General features: G+C 34.5%; 1 long non-coding RNA gene across 21 annotated transcripts in view; it reads left to right on the top strand.

Moving 5' to 3' along the window:
* LOC148758807 (uncharacterized) overlaps window positions 1-18457 on the top strand; it is a 210858-nt gene that overhangs the window by 112875 nt on the left and 79526 nt on the right. For 17 of the 21 annotated variants that reach the window (XR_016020292.1, XR_016020295.1, XR_016020293.1 and 14 more), the window contains exon 2: window positions 8905-8987. The exons of the other annotated variants lie outside the window; for them this stretch is intronic. This is a non-coding gene — a long non-coding RNA (uncharacterized LOC148758807). The remainder of the gene's footprint in view (window positions 1-8904; window positions 8988-18457) is intronic. 21 annotated transcript variants of the gene reach the window in all.

Here is an 18457-nt window from a genome sequence, read left to right on the forward strand (position 1 = left end):
GCAGAGGTGATAGGGGACAGCCCTGTCGTGTTCCTGTCGTTTCTGGTAAGACTGTGTCTCCATTGTTTCTTTGCCTTTTTGTTGTTGTCTATTATTTCTCTGTGGTGGCAGTCTATGATTTTTCCCTCTGTTTCTTTTATTATGTTATGTATTTCAGTACTGGATTTTTTTTTTGAGTGGTTACCTTTAAGTTTATATAAAAGAAAGTTTGATATTTAGCATATTCCATTTTCTTCAGCATGCTTACTTTCCCCATTTCCATATTCTGCTTCAGGCCTTTACTCTCTCCTCTTGTGTTTTGGTTCAGAAATTATCCCTATTAACGCTGGTCAAATAGCCTCCTTCGGTATTGCTTGAAGTGCAGCTCATGTGTTAGAAAATTCCCTTAGCTTCTGTATATCTGGAAAAGTCTTTATTCTTTATATCTAAAGGAAATCTTTGCTGGATATATTATTCTTGGCTCATAATTTCTCTCTTTCAATAGTTTGAATATTTGGTTTCACTCCCTTCTGGCTTGTAGAGTTTCTGCTGAAAAATCTAATGATATTCTAATAGGCTTTCCATTGTAGGTTACCGTCTACTTTTCCCTGGCTGCCTTGAGGATTGTATCTTTGTCGTTGATTTTTGACAGCTTCAATATAATGTGCCTTGTAGAAGGCCTGTTGGGATTGAGGTAATTAGGAGTTCTATTTGCTTCTTGGATTTGAGGATCCAGTTCTTTCCACAAGTTTGGGAAGTTCTCATTGACTATTTGTTTGAATATACTCTCTGTTCCCTTCTCTCTTTCTTCTCCTTCTGGTATGCCCATTATTGTTATATTGTTATTTCTAATCGAGTCAGAAAGTTCTTGTAGAGTTCTTTCATTTCTTTTAAATCTCCCGTCTCTTTCTTCTTCCATCATGTCATTTCCAGATTTCTATCTTCGATGTCACTGATTCTTTCCTCCATCTGGTCAACTCTACTGCCTAAGCTGGCTATTTCATTCTTCATTTCTTTTGTTGAGTTCTTAATCTCCAGAAATTCTATTTGGTTCTTTTTTTAAAATTTCGATCTCTTTAGTAAAACGTTCATGTTGTCCTTTGATTGTGTTTCTGAGTTCATTAAACTGCCTTTCTGTGTTTTCTTGCATCTTGTTGAGATTTTTAAGAACTGCAATCTTGAATTCTCATCATTTATGTCACATATTTCGGTATTTTTAAGTTTGTTTTCTGGAGACTTTTTGTTTTCTTTCTGAGCTGTCTTGTTGCCTTGGTCATTCATGGCCATTAATGATTTGTTATTTCTCTTCCTAGATATGTACAGGAGTGAGTTCTGCAACAGGGTGATAGAAAGAGGTCTTTCTTTTTTTTTGCATTAGGTGTTGGTAGAATACTTTATTTTCTCTCCAACTGCAGCGCTTTATTCTCTCTCACACTGTAGTGTTATGGTTTCTCTGCACTATTCTGGCTTCTCACACAATGGGGGGATTCCCTGGAAGGCGGGCTTCTCCTCTGTGAGCAGCCCACCTGGGTTATATGGCGCTACCTCCATGGGGAGATGTGGAGAGATTCTGAAGTTCCAAAGCTCTTCCTGCACCAGATTCAGAGCCCGTGTGTTTCAGCAGCTCTGTTTACTCCTACAGGGATCCACCCAGATAGGTGGGGACAGGGGCGGGGTGGGTTGTGAGAGTTGGCCCAGAGCAATGGCAGTGACCTCCACCACAGACAGTCCTGTTTCCACAGCTCCCTCTCCCTTGCCAGAACTAGTTTGGCTGCAAGTCGATTTCTGTGGACCACAGTTCTCAGAACAGCAAATATTCTGTTCTTTTGATCTGACATTGCTATTGTTCCACTTCTAGCACTGGGCAGGTGGGGGCAGAACAAGCTCTAGGAGGGTAAGGAGGGGGCGGCTAGATTCAGTGCCTAAGGCTCCCTTTCTCTGTTTGGCAGTGAGGGCTTAAACCACCGTTTTCAGCCTTTTTCCCTCAGTCTTTGCTCCAAGGTCTCTGCCATGAGCGTTCGGTTCAGCCATGTTATATGCTGTCCCTTCAACCCTGTGGGCCATAAGTGGAGCCCTAGCAGTCCGAGTTCTTCCCTCTCCCTCAGCTGCAGTAGTTCTGGAATGCAATGAGCTCAAAGTCTCACAATTTGCCCACCTTTAGGTGATTTCAGTAGTGTGCCTCTTAGTCTTGCCTCTATGCTGCACAGGGAGTTCTTTGTGGAGTTGTAGTTGTTCAATTTGTTGTAAATTGAAGGGGAGATTTCAAGAGACTAACCTCACACCGCCATTTTTATGATGTCACTCTGCATTTTTATACAATAATGAACTGAACTATCAGAGAAATTAAGAAGACAATCCCATTTACAATTGCATCAACAACAAAAAATAATAAAATACAAGGAATAAATTTAACCAAGGAAGTGAAAAACCTGTACTCAGAACATTGTAAGACAATGAAGAGAGAAATTAAAGAAGATACAAATAAATGGAAACGTGAAACATATACCATTCTCATGGACAGGAAGAATTAATATAGGTAAACTACCCATACTATCCATAGCAATCTATAGATTCAGTGTAATCCCTATCAAAATACCAATGGTATTTTTCACAGAACTAGAACAAATTATCCTAAAATTTATATGGAACCATAAAAGACCCTGAATAGCCATGACAATCTTGAGAAAAAAGAACAAAGCTGACTATATTATGCTACCTGATGTCAAACTATACTACAAGGCCATAGTAATCAAAACAGCATGGTATTTGCATTGAAATAGACATTTTGATCAATGGAACAGAATAAAGAACTCAGAAATAAATCCATGCCTATATGGTCATTTAATCTATGATACAGGAATCAAGAGTATACATCGGGGTAAAGACGGTTTATTCTATCAGTGGTGCTGGGGAAGCTGGACCGATACACGCAAAACAATGAAACTGGACCACTTTCTTATGTCATATACAAGAATAAACACAAAATGGATTAAAGACTTAAATATAAGATGTAAAACCATAAAACACCGAGAAGAAAATATAGGAACTAAATTCTCAGACATTACCCTTAGTAATATTTTCACTGATATGTCTCCTTGGACAAGGAAAACAGAAGAAAAAATAAACAAATGGGACTACATCAAACTAAAAAGGTTTTGCATAGCAAAGGAAACCATCAGCAAAATGAAAAGACAGTCTACTGAATGGGAGAAGATAATTAGCCAATGCTACATCTGATATGAGGTTAATATACAAAATTTATTTGATTACAAAATGGGCAGACGACCTGAATAGACATTGCTCCAAAGAGGACATACATATGGCTAATAGACATATGAAAAGATAAACATAAGTAATTATCAGAGAAATGCAAATAAAACCCACAATGAGACGTCACCTCACACCTGTCAGAATGGCTATCATTAATAAATCAACAAACAACAAGTGTTGGGAAAAATGTGGAGACAAGGGAACACTTGTGCGCTGTTGGTGGGATTTCAAATTGGTGCAGCCACTATGGAAAATAGTATGGATGTTCCTCAAAAAATTAAAAATAGAACTAGCTTTTGACCCAGCATTCCACTCCTGGATATTTATACAAAATAATCCAAAATACTAATTCAAAAACATATACGAACCCCTACGTTTACTGCAGCGCTTTTCACAATCCTCAAGATACGGAAACAACCGAAATACCCATCAATAGACAATTGGATAAAGAAATTGTCTTTATCCATATATAGAATAGAATACATATATAGAGTACGTATCTGCCATGAAAAAAGGATAAAAATCTTACCATTTGCAACAATGTGGATGGACCTAAATGGTATTATGCTAAATGAAATAAGTCAGATAGAGAAAGACAAATACCATATGATCTCATATATGGAATCTGAGAAACACAATAAAGGAACAAACAAAATGGACTCATACATAGATACAGAGAACAAACTGATGGTTGTGAGATGGGAGGAGGGTTGGGGGGCTGAGTGAGAAAGGTGAAGGGATTAGGAAGTACAAATTGGTAGTTACAAAGTAGTTACAAGATATGAAATACAGTATGGGGAATATAGTCAGCAATATTGTAAGAACTATGTACAGTGACTTATTGAGGGGATTACTTCATAAATTACATAAATGCCTAACCACTACAATGTACACCTAAAACTCATACAAAATAATATTGGGTCTCAAGTAATTTTTAAAAAATATGTAGTCATGGTATGTAAAGTACAGCATGGGTAATATGGTCAATGTATTGTAATAGCTATGTATAGTGTCAGATGGGTAGTAGACTTGCTGGGGTTATCACTATATGAAGTATGTAAATGTTTAATCACTATGTTGTGTTGTAAACCTGAAACTAATAATAAAGAAAATAAAGGAAAGCTTCCCAGTAGTAATAAAAATATTTTCACCATAAAACACTTATATAATCAAAATGATTTTAAAATAATCATGAGAATTATATTTTGTCATTAATGATATTAGACCTTTTAATAATAACTACAGATTAAGCACTAGACAGTTTTAGAACTAGGGTTGAATTCTGGCCAGTCCACTTTGACAGGCTATAGCTTCATTAAATTATTTGTTTCCCAATCTGTAAAATGGGTGTAAAGCTGCAGAACGGTCCTTATAAGGTTGATTTAGGTTCTTAATGAAATATTGTGTGTATAACCACTTCATATACTGTCACTTTGTGGCCTCCAAATGCATGATTATTGCATATTAATCCAAATGTTATTCAATTGAATGGAATGTTATTAATTTCATGTAATCTCCATATGTACCTGCTGAGGTTTGTTATTTGATTTGACTGGTCTGCTTTAAAAGTTAGAATTAGCCGCCCCCAAGATTAATTTTGGAGTGTAGAATATGCCCATGCATGGCTGTCAGAGATGGTCTTGTAGCTACTTGACAACTTCTAATTTCCAAAGAGTTAGATCTCAGAAACATGCGATTTTTGCCTTCCCATTGAGTGTATATTCATATAAGGAAGTTGTTTAATAGCTACGGTCTGCCTATGAGATAAAAATGTAATAGAGTACCTTTCCCCTTATTAGGGACTTATTTATTGATTTTCATAGAAAACGTTCAGAAAATTGAAGTGTTTCCTCATTACAGAGCTAGACTGTTGCATAGTGATTCTGCACTTACTGTGCAGACCCCCATGCTGTAGGATGGTTTAGAACAGATAATGACTTCCCATGGCGAGTGAGTGAGCTGACCTACTGCATCAGTAACAAAAACTACACATTGTGGGGGATCCATTGCCAAGCTGATCCAAACCAGCCAGCAGCCCATAATAGGCCGCCATTCTTTCAGTGGGAAAAAAAGATGGAAGATACTGTTAAAATCCTTTGTATTTTATAAGGGGCTCATCTATAAAACATCAAGCAAAAAAGATATGATAAAAATATAAGGAGATATTCACATAAAACTAAAACTAAATAAAAAATACATAAGAAAGCATAAATAATTCATGAGTACATACTTGTCATAAGAATTGATCTTCTCCATCCTAAGGGAATACTGACTATTAAAACATGGGTATTCTGTGTTTAGTTTCTGTTTTTATAATATTTCATTATATGTTTTAAAATATGAATTATTACAAGGAAGTGCTTTTGTAGTAACAAGATATTATACATGAAGTGGAACTGCTGTGCATTTTGTGGTTTAACTAATTAAGAAAGGAACATATGTTTATAAGAATTCACCTCACTTCATAAAGAAAGTTAAATGTCCAGTTCCTATCTGACCTAGTAATTATATTCAAAAACATTAAAGGGCAGCATTTGCAAATTGTTTCTGTGCCTAGTATTTTAGTGTTTGGTGGCAAATTTATAATTTAACTCTCATAATTAAATTGCTTAATTCTAGAGTATTTTATGATTATTGATTGCATACCTGACTTTATTTTTTTCTCAATTATATTAGAAAATTCCAGATTATTTTCTTTTAATACCCACTGACCTCTTACAAAAAATAAAAATCCAAAATGAGAATAATGACCAAATGCTAAATCTGTCGCCAAGGGCTGTTAAAATTAAAAGTCTTCAAAGAAAGTGTGGGTAATATAACAGAGTCAGGATGACTTTTCGTATCATTTACATTTTCATGAGATTTTCTTCTCAAAGCCACAAATGTCTTGCTAGCATCACAAAACATTTTTGCTTCTCTTTAGCTGAGAAAAAACATATGTTTTATAATTTCTAATACTAGTGTTAGGCTTAACTATATAGTTCAAAATATATATTATATATTATATGTACATATAATATATATATTACATATATATGTAGTTCATGTATAAATAACCATCTCAAATAAGGACTTCCCTGAGAAACTCTCCTTAAAACCCTCAGAAAGATTTAGCCATTCCTTCCAATGTTACCATAGCACTTATTACATACTCTTTTGAAACACTTCCCATTGGTATTTCCATTTTTTTATACCTCTGTTGGTCTCCTCTCGTAGGCCAAGAGCAGTAATATGTTAGAGCTGACTTGTGTTGACTCAGGAGATCACTTGTGATAGTTTCAGGAATTTTGTGAATCGGTTGTTAAGCACAACTGTTATTAAAAGTCAAATTATATAAATTTAAAATTAAGTTATATTAAAGACAAAGATGGTTAACACATAAAAAGTCATTATTACCTAATTATTTGGTATAGTCTATTCTCTGAGTTATTTATATCTATTGTATCTGTATGCTGGAAATAATATATATTGGTCCGCTACTATGTCTCGCTTTCCAAATCTGTTTTTAAAGACATGTTGATAGCTCTAAAATAGCCATGGAAAAGTACTTATACCACAGATACTGGCAAATCCCTAAAGCCAACACTTGATCTTTTGTTAGGATGATTATGTAGGCTCAAGAACATGATGGAGAACATGTTAAGAATGCAGATTTAACTTAAAAGTGTGTTATATCGATAGCCTTTGCATTGTGAATAGAACACAAAATTGAGGAAAAGTTCTTCTAGTATGTGAAAACCATTGTCCAGAACAGTGGTTCACATCACGCACAGGTGAGTACAGTTCTGACAAACATATTTGAGGTTCCTTTTGATTTTATTTGCCAACATAAATGAAAATTTCAAGGATTTCTATCAATTCTGTGGATATTCTGTGGATAAAAGAAGTAAAAGTTTGAGTGAGAAAGGAAAATATAAGTCTTCCACAGACAAAACATTAAAGCTATCTTTCATAAATAGAGACAGTACTACTATAGAATCATATGAAATATTTCTATTTTAGTGGTGATTGATTTGAGTCAATCCATGCCTATACAGTCTCCTTTGTGGTAATTTAACAAATGTAATACATATTTTTGAGTAGATACTCTCTGGAATACACTATTCTAAGCTCCACAATGCATCAAAAAAAAAAAAAAAGAAAGAAAAGAAAGAAAAAGTGATTATCATATAATCCTTCAGCAGCCTTTCGGGAGCTTAAATTCTAAAAAGAGAGAAAATTGTAGAAAAATACAGTACATGTTTAGACATTCTAAGTACCCATGAGGGAAAAAAACAACAATACAGGCTATTAGAATTCAGAGGGTAGAGGGTTGCCATATCCTTGGAAGGAGCAGGAAAAGCTTCCTAAAGATTGTGTGATATAAAATGGCTTTTAAATCAGTAGCATTTCAACAGATGGAAACTACCCCATACTGCAGAGCAAAAATATAATGAGATGGAAATCATGAATGAAAAAAGTTGAAGTCAGATTCAGAAAACCACATGTATAAAAAATAATATTATATAAACAGTAAACCAGAAAGAGAATAAAGAAATAATATTTTAAAACTTTCTTAAGTTGATGAAAAATACTAGTCTTCAGATTAAATTATCTCAAAAGTCTTAGTCAAGATTAATGTGAAAACTTTCACATCCTCACATTTCTGTTTACATTTCTGAACAAGATAAAGACAGAAATTTATAAGCCTCCAGACTGAAATGAAGTTATGAATTGGTGGGGTGGAATAGACACACCAGGAAAGGTCCAGGGGCAGAAAAACTAAAGATTTTTTCAGAAGTAGGGAGTAATCAAAATGAATGGCTAGGGTGTAAAGCCAATGACCACAAGGGGAAATAAAACTAAATCATTCACGGTGATTGGTAACTAGAATGTTATCAATTGTTAGCTTGCTTGTACATTCTGCAATGATATATCTGCGTTGCCTTTGCTAGTGTTAATTTAGTCAGGTAATCAAACTCACCACACAACATTATTTTGTTTATGAGATTTAAAAAGCATAGAATGCACAACAAAATAAATGGTTTTTATTTTGCTTCTTTTTCTTCCTTCTTCCCCTCCCTCCCTCCTTTCTTTCTCTCCTTCCTTCCTTCCTTCTTTCCTTTTCTCTCTCCCCCTTTCTCTCTCTCTCTCTCTCTCTCTCTCTCTCTCTCTCTCTCTCTCTCTCTCTCTCTCTCTTGCAATAATGACTATATCTTTCTTACAGAAAGTTGAATACAATTTAAGGATCCTGAATTTCAGTTTCCATCTTAATTGTGATTACTATTAAAGAAAGAAAAAAACTTCCAAAGGAGTTGTAAGAAATTAGTTATCACAACTGTTTTTATCTACACATGATATTTTCAAAAGAAAAATCTACTTTGAATTTCTTAAATTGTCTTCATTAGTATCAATCAAAATTCCAAATACACACTAGAACAGGTATTGCTACTTCAGTGATACATTGAATTTAATTATTGGACATTAATATCCAACCCATGAAATACTATTCAAAGTTATGTGGAAATTGTTAATCTAGCAAAATCTGATGCAGTCTAACTAACCAAACATTAAAACTAAATCAAGGTAACATTATATAAAATCTCATTAAGGAAAAACAGATCACAATTAATAAAATTTATTACTAATAGGTCTTTCTACCGTCTTCTGCCTCAGGGGTATGATGACAGCTACGGGGGTGAATATGAGGAATAGACCTATGAGACATATGATAACAGCCATGCCACCCAAACACAAAGGTAAGCCAATTGCTGTCTAAAGCTTCTTTCCCAGGGTTATTTCTAACCCTGCTATTTGTTTCTTGTATCTGAATATCAGTTATATTGTGTGAGAGTTTCTAGTAGTGGTTTTCTCCCTTGTCTTTCTGTATGAAGTTGCTAACTAGATTCTGAGTCATAAAAATAATAATCTTTCAATTCTTAGTAATGAAATACTAGTGTGTTATTTTAAAACTAGATGATTATCATAACTAATCAACTTATTAACAAGCGTGTTTTTAATGAAATACTGTTAGAGATTATTTTAGTGAATTCATAATTAAGACAATAATGAAAACAAGTCACTTGTTCAGTGTAACTTTTTCTCTTAAAATGTAATTTTAATTTGTAATACAAAAGATAAGGAAATGTTATTGGGTCTCTGAAAACAGGAAAATTCATAAAATACCTTAATGAATCAAGAATTCCTTACATTTCTTGAGGTGTTTCTAAATGATTATTGAATATACCTCTTCAGATAGGATCAAAATTTGTGATATAAATTTTTACTTTTTAAAAATCAGATTTATTTAGGTATTACTTATATACAGTAAATTTTGCCCATGGAGGATATAATAGTATGAGTTAGCAAATGCAAACTATCATATAACCACCTCTAAAATTAAGATGTAGGACGTTTTAATCAGTCCAAGATGTTTCCTTGTGGCTCTTTATAGACAATTTTTCAACCCAGGCCTTGGAAACCACGAACTGTTTTTTGTCACTACAGTTTTGCCTTTTCTAGAATTTCATATAAATAGAAGCAACACAATATGTGGCCTTTTGAATGCATTTTTTATAATGCATTTGATAATCAAGTTGTGTGTAGCAGTGTTTCGTTCCTTTTTATTATTGTGTAGTGTTTTGTTGTAAGAATGTGCCACAGTTTCTTCATTTACCAGTTGAAGGACATTTGGATTGTTTCTATTTTTTTGGAGTTGTGAACAAAATTGACATAAAACAAATGCATTTTTAGGAAAATAAATCATTTAGGTTTTCTCTGAAAAAAAAAAACTTCCTTTACTTAGTTATGAATTTCCTGTAAAGTCAGAGTCCTTATGACATTAGTTAAATGATTCTCTCTATTTGTGATTGACAGAAACCAGTAGAATTCACTGTCACAAAATCATTATAAAATTGATCATTTATTGATCAACCATATTGGCACCCAAAGAAATTTGGATGATTTATTATGTAATATTTGTAGAAGAGAAGGTGGCAATGAAAGAAACAATTTTAGGTCATTATGAAGTGGAGGAAGTATACATGTTTTGCATAACTGTGCATTTTCCATGGTCTGTGGGACAGCATAGTGAAAGGGGTGGAGGGGAATTCTATTTAAAGAGAAGACTATTTAAAGAGAGATTAGGAGAATGAGGAGCATAAACTGATACCTTTAAAGCTAACTATAACATAAGGTATCATTATGGAAATGACCATCTTCAACTTTGACCAACTGGTGAATTTATAGTAGGTTAAATAGAAAAGCCATCATGAGCTAAAGGCCTTTACTGTGGGTAATATCTTAATTATGCCTATTGCATACTGGAACACAATACAGTTATTTAAGATTGGTTAAATGTTTGCATCACATCACAGACACTGAATAGAGTAGTAGATGCAACTTGGCTACATATGTAATACAACTCCTAGTATTTTCAATTAAATTGCTAGCTCGTCATTGTATATTAGCACATAAAAATAGTGATGATAAAGTTCTATAACTTTTTTCAAAACCTATTTAGTAGAAAACACATTATCACACACTACAAACACAACTAGAGTAAAGCAAAATAATTTCTTGATTTAGCTCGGTAGAGGTACATTTAGCTTGTAGAGATTTTGGAATAATTTTCTGAAAGTGAGGAACTTTCTTCATCCTTCTGGTTAAATTTAAATGGATTTAACTAACACTAAGAGACAAGGAAGAAGAAAAAGTTGGGAATTAGGAAAATTCATCCTTGAATATTCTAAAAATGAATATAGAATAATTGAACATAATTATGCATAAAAATAATGGAATATAGAATAGTTTTGGGAAAAAACTATTTTTTATTAGTTTCAGGTGCAGAAAACAATGCAATAACCAGACATTTCACCCCCCACAAAGTGACAATTCCCCTCCTCCAATCTACTGCCCCCTGACATGCATATCTATTACAGTTCTATTGACTCTAACCCTATGCTGAACTCCATATTCCATGACCATATATATATATATAATTATGTTTGACATACAATATTATTCAGTTTCAGTTAAATCTCTAACTGTAGATTATTTCTATTGATCCAACTATGCCAGTAGAAGGTAAGATTAACAGTTCAGTTAAGTAAGTTTGTTAAATAATTATGTATGTCAGAAAGTATATTCGCCATAGAATGACAATGCTTATTTTTAAATTTTTGAATATATTTCAGTATTTGCTCCTAATAATTTGTTTGAGGAATAGTCATTTGCAATTTGTGTATCTATTTAAATAAATATATTATAAGCGAAAAGACTACCACGAAATAATCAAGTATTAGGAATTAGAAGTGAGAGACAGTTCATTTCCTACAAGAATCAGTCTAGAATTATTTCTTTTTCAAATGGTGGCTCTTTAATTGGGCTTTGAAAAGTATGGTTTGGATTTATGGAGGGAAATGGAGAAAGTGTCTAAAGAAGTAGAATAAAGATAACTATGTGAGCATAAAACTTTTCATCATTTACAAACAATATAAATATTATTTTACCATTGTCATGGTCAAAATCAGAAGAAATGCTGATTTAGAATTTTGAAGGTAAAACAATAGATTTTGCCAGTGACTTAGCAGAACTGAGATAAAAACAAAAGTCTTTCGAGAAAATTGTCTTTAATTGACTACTTGGTCAGCACAGGTGAATACAGAGATTATAAAGTAGAATCTGACAGGTGCTTAAATGGAATAATTATATCATCTTCAATAGAGAGTCTAAGGGAAGTTCACGATGTAACAACCCTACAAAAAGGTTCACCTGAAGTTCAGAAGCTGTAACAATTTTAATTAATCCCCACTTGTCTTGTAATGTGTCTTTAGTTCTGGAAAGATTCAAATGGAACAGAAAAGGAACTTTACTAAAAAGTCCTTAAGAGGCAGCTCAACTAAATGACATATTAAGAACTAATCTCCAACCATCATTTTCTCTTGCTCTGTGTCTATGAGGAGAAAAAGTAAAGAAACAGGTTGGCAAATTTATGATGCATGCTTGAAATGGCAGGACTAGTATTGCAGTTTCCAAGGGAATTCAATTACCTGAAGTTTGACTGAAGACAAGTTACATCCTGTGATTAACACCTTTAATTGGACCAAATATTAAATTCTGTTCATGTTCTGATACCCCATTTTTAATGTAGTCTTCAAAGTCATTAACATTTTCAGAAATTAATCTGAAATTATGTAAATTCACAAAATTTTACCAACCATTTGGTTTTTCTCAATGTCCAAATTGTAAGCAAGAATTTATACCGAATCAAATCATAAATGCAGAAACAAGTGTTTTTCATGAACAGTACTTAGAAACAAATAGTAATATTGCAAATGAAAATCAAAAGACCAATTCTGATCTTTGATTCTAACAGTAATCTAATTTGGAAACAAAATGTTAAGAATTTATAATTTTCCAGTGTAAATTTTTTAACTACAGGTTGGTGTAATGAGCAAAATTTAAAATAAATAAATAAATAAATAGTTGCCTTTACTCACCTTGAAGCATGAATCAGGTGAGAAACTCACACAACCTAAAAAGAGAATCCTCTTTTCTGCAGATTAATGAAGGAATATGCTAAGAGTGCAAAGATATATCTCCCTCTGATAGTTCCCAAAATTTGCAAGGATGAAGACCCTTTTTGAATATGTGTCTACAAAGTAGGAGGAAAAAAATGAGACTCTTAATTTTAGCATAATTTGAGGAAAGTTTAATAGGGGAACTATTTTCAGTGGCAGAGTATAGTGAAACCACAAGGAACACAGCAATCCCCTGGGGCTAGTTTCCCTGGGGCAAGGTGTTTGCCACCAAAACTCAGAAGGAACGGGAGACAGAGAAAGCTGTCAGAGAGGGCTCCTGTCAGGAGCTGATTCAGAATGGCAGCCATGGCCAACCCACAAGGAGGAAGCTCCAGGGAGTTCATCCCCCGACCTCACTTACCTCTCCTTCCAGTCTCCTGCCATTGCTTCCATTGGCTGAACCCATTAAGAGACAGAGGACAAGAGACCCAGTAGATGGAGTTGCCATTCTCATCCCCGGGGTTTTGAACAGATTGGAGAGAAGAGTAGAAGTGGGGAGGCAAATAGAAAAGATCCAGCACAACATCCAAATTTTTTTATCACACACCCAACATCTAGTAATTATACATATTAGTTTCAGTTACTTGAAGATATAATGACATGAAATTGCTATGAAAACAGTAGTGCTTTTAAATCAATTCGTGCTTTGTTAATGTAAAAAAGGTAGAATATGCAGTGAATAAATGGGTTCTTGGACCCCCTTGCACTACTTCTTAGCTCCTCAGGCATCAGAACCCACATGACAGGAACTGCTGCTCTGTTGTTCAGAGGCTAGTTGGAACTAATTCTTTATAATAACTAACATAAGTTTTGTGCTAGCTGCTGCTGATTACTTAGGCCACTTTATCTCATTTAATCCTTGCAACAACACTAAAGTCAGAGAAAATTTGAAGCTTAAAAATATTAAGTAACTTTCCCAAGTTCATTCAAGCAGTAAAGGTTGGCTTCAAAATCACATCTGCTGATTCCAGAGGCCTGAGACATAAAGACTGACAAATACTGTCTAAAAGCTAAATCGATTCATTACTTCAAAAGGTTTCTGTTATATACCTGAACATGCCAGAGAGAATATGCACTTAATATAATGAGAATGTAGTGAGTTATCTGTGTGCTTTTCAAAAGGCTCTAACCAAAGAACATTTCTAAGCAAGGAAAAAAAAAAAAAAGAAATCATTTTACATTAACTGTTGTTTTTAGGCTGTAAGTTTAATGTGATATTAAGAATGTGCAGAAAGAAACCCTTCTCATGAAAATGTAAGTGTAAGGCACGGCAGTTACCCAGTAATTTAATAAAAGTTATAACATTAAGTATATAACAGCTTGTCCTATTCATTTAAGTGGCACTATTCGCTATAAAGTGACTCACCGTTATTGTATAATTCAATTCTCTTATGTCTCAAACTATAGTCAACAATGAGATTGAATTTACAGATGGTTATTGGATTTGAGATATTTCCCACAGTTATTCTACAAGTTAGCTGTATTTTCATGCCATCTACAGACCTTTGCATGCATAAACAGTGGGTTTGGTATTGTTTAAAGTTACCTCAACAGAGTGAGAATCCAGCTCTTGATACACACTATTTTTGTTGTTCTCATCTGGCATATTTATTTTAGGCATGTAGGATAACTGTTGTTAGCTTTAGGAAGGAAACTGTATGTTTTCTCAAACTATTCAATATGTATTCATTGCATTTGTTAATTATTTTTATTAATTTAAGGTTAATTTCAATGATAACTAAAGTACTTGCCTAAATAATTAATTTTTATTTAAAAAATTACCATTAAAATACTTTTTATAAGACTCTAATGAGAAGAGTTAGGAAAACCATTTTCCCTAGTCATTTGAATGGCGAGGCTCCCAAGAGAACTTAAGGAAGTGTCCCAGTTAGTAACTAAAACCTGCTTACCACTTATTAAGATCAGGTCATGTCAGCATGTCAGTTATTTCTCCTCAGCACATTAGTTTAGAATTGGAGACACCCCTCAATGGGAAACAGGAAGGTATTGGGCAAAATGTGGATGAGATACTTTATATTCAGAATTATTTGTATTTTTGAAAGATAATACAATGTATATTCTATATATTGCATATCACCTTCAGTGTCATCTGGACCAAAAATATGTATTAATGTTATTATATTGAAATATATGAATAACTACACTCAACAGGATATACATAGCTATAAATAGCTTCTTATCATTTTAGATCAGAGTTTTGTTGCCTAATGATTTCAGACACCGAATTAAAGGAAACAATTTTGGTTTCAGAACTTTTTGACTTGGTATCCAAGTATAAGTAATAGGCTTGTATTACATAATATTCAGTAAGATTGAGTTATAGAAGATGTGTGAAAGAAGCAAGAGAGGTGTTTGAAGGGCTAAGCAGGGGACACCTGACCAGTACTAACTGTAATCTGTTTCTAATAATAATCGCCACAATACAGAGCAGTTGCTCTAGGCAGGTGTCTATATTAGGTACTTTGTAAACATTATCAAATGAGATGGATAGTTTTATCCTCATGTTACAAATAAAGAAACTAGGACTCATGATGTTTACCTTGCCCAGGACTTTCTATTGTAGCTTACTAGGTAAAAGATCCAAGCTTTGAACTGATTCCTGTCAAATTCCAAACACTGGGCTCTTTGTACTAATATCATATTGCCTCCCAAATGCTTCATTTTTTTTTAACACTTCAGCTTATTAGGAAACCCTTACACTGAAGTAACTTCTTCCTTGTAGTCTTCATTTACATACATTGATCACTACGTAATAGGCTTTGTGAAGCCACATATAATACAACCAGCTTTCTTCCACATATCAGCCTTTCTTTATGAAGGTAATGTCCCTGTATCAATATCCATCCCGAGTGTGGTAGAGTGCATTCTTGGCTATAATCCTTCGCCTCCCTGTGTTCACAGTGGGTGATGTTTCAATCCATCTCAAAAAAGCAGCTGAGTCTGTTTTCCTGATTGCTCGCCATCACTTACTTGTCTTGCTCTAGCTAACAGAATAACGCCACTTCTAAGCCTACACACGAAGAGGACTATGTGTTTCCCATTTGCTCTCTTGCCATTGCCATGGGAAGAGCTTCCCCAGGCAGCTGCCGCACCCTCAGTCTGAGTTCCAGAAGGAACACGTGGGGAGCCCCAACCTCATGAGGGCCAAGCCCAGATCCATCCATAGCATAGAAGAGAAACCCCAGCAAACCCAGCCTAGACCAGCGAACCTCCAGCCAAACCACAACACATGGCCTGAATGATTACTTATTGTTGTATGATGCAAGTATTTTGGGGGTGTTGAGAAACATTATTGTACCAGTAACAAGCCAGCATCCAGCCAGCAAGCAGACATGGTTTTCCTCAACTGTTCTTGGTAAATTGTGATTCCTATTTCACCAAATACTCTAGCTGCTGTATTCCAAAACCATCCCAGTTATCCAGGCATCCATCTTAAGTTGTGGCACAGTAAACTTGTGGTGCGTTATATCAGATGAGAACTGACCCGCGCAAAAAAATGGCATTCTTACATCCTGTGCTTCTTGTTTAAAGCCCTTCAACATCATATGACTGAGTGGTTTTCCAAAGTGGCTGTGCCGTATTATTGGGTTTTATTGAACTGGTTTTCAACTGAAAACCTAGGTTCTTTCTAAATGAACTGCTGGCAAGCCAGTTCTAACACCATCCTACATCTTCGCAATTTATTTTTTTTAACCTAAATGCAGAAATGTATATTTAGTTTAGACCTTGTCTTGTTGATTTGGAGCTACCTTTTTGGAATACTAATTCTTAAAACCAGTATATTAAGTATATTTCCTAACATATATTTCTTTATCAAGTTCTTCTTCTTATCCTTCTTCCTCTTCCTTTTCCCTTTCCCCTTCCCCTCCCCTTCCCCTTCCCCTTCCTTTTCCCCTTCTCCTTCCCCTTCCCTGTCTCCTTCTCCTTCTAAAGGACAAAGTCCAATTCCATGAGAACAGTTGTTAACATAGTCACAAATCAACATGGCTGTACTGTCAGGCAGCTTACAAATTATTTACAAAGAAATTATGTAGTATTTTATAACCATTCATTTATTCAACAAACATTCATTGAATGTCACTGTTCTAGACCTATGTATTTAAAACAAATAGGACATAGCCCGGACATTGGTTTATTTACAGCTAATGTAGTTTTTTACAGAGTATGATCCTGGACTTCTGCATCAGAAACTCCTGCGAATGAAACTGCAGATTTCTGGGTCCCAGCTGAGGCCAGCTGATTCAGAATCTGAAGAGTGGGGCTTGGGATCCGCATTTTTAGCACAGTGTTCTTGTGATGCTTATGCACACTACATGCTGAGAACCATTGTGCTAGAGGGAGGGACAGGTTGTTTTTGTTGTTTGTTTGTTTTTTTAAGAATTCTGATGCAATGAGCGTTATTTTACATGAAGATATGAGATCTCTCTATATGATCTTGTATAAGATCTTTCTTACAGAAAGCAAGTGGGAAGGAGTGATACCTGCGAAGTTGGGTAAAGCTTTCATAAGAAGCTTACCATTGAGCTAGTTCCCAGAAAGATGATGAATACCTTCCTAGGTGAAGAAATAGAGGAAGTTTCGTCTAGATGGAAGGATAACCATGCTCAGGGGCACAGGAGACGCTCCACCACGTCAGAGTAGAGGCTATAGTAATGGGGAGTGAAAGGGAGGAGAATGGATGGGTCATTAGGACATAGATAGAAAGTGGACTTGTGTGCTATATAAGGAATTACCTCTCACAGTCTGAGGATCAGAGACAAGGAAGACATTAAAATACATAACTACAACATGCCACAGTGGCGGTGCATGATGGAGCCTCACCTGACTTAAGTTAAAAATTGAGAGCTTTTGAATGATTGTGGCCTTGTTTCTTCACATAAAGAAAAGACTTGTCAAAATGGAATCATTGTTATCAATTCATATATTCTTTCCCCAGACTCTAACTGATATATTTAAATTTTCAAAGTCTGGTGCATGATAAATAATCCTTTAATAAGTAACACGTTATTTGAACATTATACAGCACAGGTGAAATTCTATTTGTGATTTGAATGGAGAAGAATATAAATCATCATTAATGCATAGCCACAGTGCAATCTGTATGAGTGAATTCAGTCTCAAAGTCAACTACAGTATTGAAATAATTAGAAGTACTGTTTATATTTACAGCACTGAAATCTTACTGATAACTCATGAGTTATAATTCAGCCAAATAAATATGTGCATGGAGTTAGAATTATATGTCCATTTCAAACTAGGGTTCAATAGCATCTGTGTATTTGTACCAAAGGCACGCAACAGATCATTTAATAATGTCGTGTACTAGTGAGCCTAATTAATCAGCCAATTGTAAGTCTTATTTATAGAAAGTAATTACTATGTTCTAATGATAATTCCACATGATAAAGCAAAAGATTAATGTTTTTGTTATGAGATTGCTCACCACTCATTTATATAATGAAGAGTCAAAGTAAGCAAAAAATACAAACTGAACTAGAAAAAATTATTAAGGAGTATCTGTAAAAAGAGACTATTTGCAGAAATGTACGTGCAGTGTTGAATCCAAAACAAAAAACGAAAAAACAAAAGCATATCTGAATGTATTTCTATCTCATTTGGGGCATAAG

Source organism: Rhinolophus sinicus, chromosome 2 (genome assembly GCF_057876585.1).
Source record: "Rhinolophus sinicus isolate RSI-liver-muscle chromosome 2, RSI-T2T, whole genome shotgun sequence".
In the NCBI taxonomy this organism is placed as follows: Eukaryota; Metazoa; Chordata; class Mammalia; order Chiroptera; family Rhinolophidae; genus Rhinolophus; species Rhinolophus sinicus.